At 34.6% G+C, this 5,859-nt stretch overlaps 1 protein-coding gene across 1 annotated transcript in view; it reads left to right on the forward strand.

Moving 5' to 3' along the window:
* LOC135203519 (CD209 antigen-like protein E) overlaps positions 1-5,859 on the forward strand; it is a 342,380-nt gene that overhangs the window by 333,024 nt on the left and 3,497 nt on the right. The gene's annotated exons all lie outside the window — the stretch shown is intronic.

Below are 5,859 nucleotides of genomic sequence, written 5' to 3' on the forward strand. Positions count from 1 at the left end.
CATTCCAACATTTGTAATCGACAAAGGCAGTCAATATAAAATTCTCTATATACACGATCTTCATTTCATTTAAATTCCTAACACATCTATCCCTCTTGTTTGTGCATCCCCCTCATTTACATTTTCACAAGATTGCAGATAATTTTATCTAAAATAGAAAAGTTGAAGTCTTTTTGCACAAACACAAAAATAAATGTTTAGAACTGAATAAATGACGAAGCAGTCAGAAAAAAATGCTGAGGAAAAAAGGCGAACGAAGAAACAAAGGCAACAAAAGCGCCTTTCGCGATGATACACAAAAAGCCGTTGCCATAATGTGTGCAGCTGACAAGAGACCAGCGAGTGTGATTGTGAGTGGGAAGTGCTTTTCAAGTATTGGATTGAAATGAATTCAGATCGTTGCTGGGGAGTTCACATTCACAGTGGCAACAGGGTCTCGGTTCTGCCGGGATATTTCCAGACAGAGATACAATGGCTCTTTTATGGGCATTGTTAATGCACGCGCCAATGAGACCAGGCCACTTTGGGTCGGCCAAATCATAAACCGATGATAAAGCCTGTGTATTGAAAGCCTGGACTTTAAGCCTGTGTATTCAAAGCGCTCGTGCATAAGAGGACGCGCCTGCGCAGAGGTGCATTTGGTTGCCTTGAATCGATTCGGATTAATTGCCCAAAGCAACTGACGGTAGCGGTAGATTAAATTAACAGGCAAGACCTGACAAATCTTGCACTGGTCATCTCATATATAATTGATTAAGTTGGGAAAAATAACCACATCTGAGTAATGGGATTTGTTTGACGTTTTTTTTTTTCTTTTTTTGTGTGTGAATCTGCCAACTTCATCGACTATATATAAGGACTCGTTGAAACAAAATGGGCAAATGTATCCCTCTTGATAGAACGTCTCACAGTCAGTGGTCTAATGAACACAGCAAAAGAGGATGAGGCAGTATTTATACAAAACAAGAAGGTCAGTGGAAACTTATTCGGCAAAATGCTGACAAGGAAGGCTGATTAGGAAATACCTGACTGCAGATTTGCTCTATATAAAAGTTTTACTAAGCTACAGAATCATCTTCACTGAAAGAGTCCTTAAATACTAAGAAAAAAAGAGCAAAAACTAATGAAAAATTATAAATGCTTAAAACTGCAGAAATTGGAATAAATCAACCGAAAGTATATGTATAGTTTCTAAAAACTAACACGAAGATGAAATCATCAGAAAATCCGTGATGGAAAAAGCCGAGTTGTCTCCATCCAGTTTTGTTAATCTTGAGAAATATGGAATCGACTAATGGAATGGACGCCTCTCTGTCCCACCTCCTATTTCACCCAATCTATTTCTCCCTCTTCTTCGTCCCACCAGTTTTGATTTCTCTTTGAGAAGGGAAACAGCAGCAGGCCTTTCTTTTCTCGACCCCCACTCGGGGTGCTCCCAATTCACAGCTAAGTGGACTGACTTGAAGGATTGAATTGCGATACAGAATTTAGTCCAAAGGCCAAGCGCTGGGACCTATGAGGTTATTCAGCACTGAAAGGGAAATTGACAGTAAGGAGACTTAAAAGATGTAGGCCACGTGAGGTGTACTGACGGCACTAAACCCCCTCATGGGGAGAGGACTGGTAGGTGAGATTCTGGGAGCGAACTCTGATCCCAGCCACAGTCATCAGAGCAGCGCTGCACCATTCAGCCAGGGTGACCTTTTGACCTCTCAAGCACCGTTTCCAGTGGACTCTATCTGACCTGAAAGGGATTTGAAATTGGGACCAGGTAGCGGGAGAAGCTCTGGTGATACCTCTTGTCTTTGTCAAGATTTCGCTGTTTCTCATACTACATATATAAACTTGGAAAGTAAAACTTTAAATTTATTATTGGTTACTAAAAATAGGAAAATCCTCATTCTACCGGAAGAGATTCTGAAATAAATGTAACTGATAAATAAAAAGTTTACATAACTCTGGCATGTTTATAGAATATATATATATATATATATATATATATATATATATATATATATATATATATATATATATATATATATATATATATACTTGTAGGTGTGCAGGGAAAGGCACTCGATGCAATTGGAGGTTTATTGTAATAAGTAAGGCCGACGTTGCACAATTACATTGTTGCATCTTCAAGGCTGCAATACAGCGAGTTGACTCTTAATAATTATTCATAAAACACTTATTATAATAACTGACTAAAAACACTACAATACCTCATTTAAAATGTTAACAAATATAAAAAATAAGAAAACACCATGACTCGAAAAGAAGGACCTATCCAGACGGGAGCTAAAAGGAAACTGCTGAAACAAGGAGAGAGAAAAAGGCAACAAAATGAAATAGCAATCAAAAACAAGGTAACGACGAGACAAAAAGGGTCATCAAGCAATGAACAGTTAAGTAGAAGATGTTTGGGTGTTTAATGTTAAAATTAACTGTTTCATCATGAAACTTTCTGAAATGAAGTGAACAATCTTTCCACACGTTTCCTTAATGATACATCTCGAGAAATTATGATTCTGTAAGAAATGAGGACACTAATTATCTGCCTAAATCTCAAAGGTTATATTTGCCTTCAAAACCGATATCACAACTGAAGACGACCCAACTGACACTCTAGGAAAGCCAACTTTCTGTTTATAAGAAAAAGATGTCAAAACAACATCCTTTGAGACATTTCAGGAAAAATTTGCAAAGCCAAGACAGCTTCCATTCGTCTGTATACGTATATTAAACGCTTAGTCTGCGTTTTTAATGTTTAAATATTTTTTTGCCTTTTTTAATGTATCAGTATATAAGAACAGCCACCGTTATTTATAAGGTTTAGATATTTTCCCCCCAAGATAAAAGCTAACAAAGAGTCATATAAATGCACGACATATAGTTGAACGAAGTGACGAATAGATAATATTCCATATTGCATCAGTTCTCTCCCCCTATTCCAAATGACTGATCAGATTATCCGCATCACATTACTCATGATACGGATTGTAGTCATCTTCGTAATTTCTTTGTTCCAGTTGTTCGCTCATAAATTTAATCTCCACCACATTGGGTTTTGGGAAATGAGTCACCACTGATGCAGACTGTTAAGGGAGCACTAAGTCAAAAGATAAGCAGTCTGTATGTAGTAGATTGCAATTATCTTCATGTCAGGATTTCGTTAACACCTTTTATGAAGAGACAGATTTACCTTCAAACTTCCATCTTCCGACGGAATCTAGACAAATTAATTCGAAATGCCTGCCATGTACTACAGAGGCAGATGGAATATTCTGAAGGCACTTATAAATACAGATGGATTACCACCGATTTATCTCCCTTTCCTGCAAATGTTTCGCTCCCAAAATGGTTTGGTGAAGGCCAAATGTTCCACCATATCTCCCAGAGAGGAATATATGAACAATATCTATTGACAGATGACAACTCGCCGTTTTTTCTTTTTTTTATATGATTGTATTGTTCGTAGGTATTTATACTGCCCTTTATGCTGGAATTTTGCAAAATTTTCATTATCAGTATTTGAGAACGGTGTGAAAGGTTTTCGCATAGATACTTGAAAACAGAAAGAAAAAGGGATTACAGTACTTGTTATTGAGGACAATAACAGAAAAATCCTCTTTAAGGAAATAATGTTATGAAACCTTTAGTCGTTTTGTTATACACATTCGAGATCTGAACCTGGTTAGGGTACCAAAAATATTAGTAACAATTTCCTTAAACTCAAATGAATGGAATAAAGTACTATTAGCGATACGTTACAAAAGTATTTTAGCACTGAATAAGAGAGAGGGTGAAATAAGAATATCTTGTTTTGGGTGAATTTCACAAAAGACATAATGAGAACTATTAGCTCCAATATTCCTAAGGAATACTTCTTCGCTAGATTTAAATAACCATCAGGTAGTCAAACTGCAATATTAGTAAAAGGGCTCTGACACAAATATTCTCTCTGTTAAACACCGCGTGGACCAAAAGGTCTAAAATATAAATTAAAAATGAATATTTACCTATTTATAAAGGAATGTAATTCGTCAAATAATCAAATTCGTTATGCTCTGAATACGATAAGGTTCTGTCATATGTTACTAGGGTCTTAAAAGGGAGCTTGTTTTGGGGATATTAAATTCGTTTATTACATTGGTGAATATAACTGATATATAAAAGACAATGCTAACGACACTCAAACCCATTGGCGGAAAATATCAAAAGGAACGCATCTGTCTTTGGCTGTTTCTATTTCCCGCAACTCAGTTTTTTTGTTTTTTTTTTTTCTTCTTTTTTTTAAGGAAAAAAACTATTTCTGAGGTCGGCTAATTTTTCTTCTTTCTATTAAAAAAAAATTTCTTATATATGTATGTATATATAATATATATATATATATATATATATATATATATATATATATATATATATATATAGTTATATATATATACTATATATATATATATATATATATATATATATATATATATATATATATATATATATATATATGTATGTATATATATATATATATATATATATATATATATATATATATATATATATATATATATATATATATATATATATGTGTGTGTGTGTGTGTGTGTGTGTGTGTGTGTGTGTGTGTGCGCGCGCGCGTGTGGGGGGGATGGCAAACCTGACAGATTTCTCTTGCCTAACAAGGTGTGCAGGCCCCACCTTGTTGATAATTTTTCTAATGTAATTACTGTTGTTGATGATGGTATTTTGGTTTATTGTTGATTATTTATTAGTTGCGATACTGATTTCATGTTAGCAATTTTAATTCTTTCGGGAGACACTGAACTGAACCCTGGGCCTGTTACTCATTACAACAAGAAAAATTGCAAAGTACTTTACTCATATATTCGTGGCTGAAGGTCAAATTTTCTTGATCTCCAGACTTTTTATTTATTGTCAAAAAAATCTGGAGTGTAGTCACGTAGCCCTCTGTTTTAAAATTTCAGTAAGTTTTACAATGTTTATGTATTTGCTGTTTATCGGAATCCAAATATCGACGATTCTCTGTATGACTCTTTTGGAGAGGATCACTATGGTTCAGTAACAGGATTCAAAAGCTTCATTAGTTATTTGTGGAGACTGTAGTGTAAAGCACAATGAGTAGCTAAATTCAAATTCCACAGATCTGCTTCCTTGAGTTCTGCGCATCCTCCGGGGTTTCGTCCAGCTAATTGAGAAGCCCACTCACATATGTGGTAATAGATTAGACTTCATATATAGTACACGTATGGTAATGGGCAATTAAGATTCACATCTCTTGTTCGCATTTATCCCCGACGTTCCGTAACTCCTGAATAATCGCTCTTTCAAGTCTCTTCTACCAGAATAAGAAGCACAATTGTTGTTTCCATTCTGATGGAATAGCCTTTGAAAATGCAATCATTCGAGAATTGTGAAACGTCGGGAAAACATATGAACAAGAAATGTGAATCTTGACTCTGAACCATCAAACATTTTATATATGTAATATGTATAAGTATGTATGTATGTATATATATATATATATATATATATATATATATGTATACATATATAATATATATATATATATATATATATATATATATACATATATAGTACATACATATATATTAGTTGAAGTAAGCTGACGCCATGAAAATATTAAGGAGGAATGGAATGAAGGAAATCCAGTAGGGGTGATGGTTACAGAGAAAGCCTTCAACACCACTTATCCTTAAGGCTGATGCAGTGTTATGTAGGAGAAAGAGAGACCGAGGCTCGATCATGAAAATGAATATTTTATTATCAATTATGAGCCAACTATAATTAAGACTTGGGAATAAAATTTGATGCAAATGC

Source organism: Macrobrachium nipponense, chromosome 36, assembly GCF_015104395.2.
Source record: "Macrobrachium nipponense isolate FS-2020 chromosome 36, ASM1510439v2, whole genome shotgun sequence".
NCBI lineage: Eukaryota > Metazoa > Arthropoda > Malacostraca > Decapoda > Palaemonidae > Macrobrachium > Macrobrachium nipponense.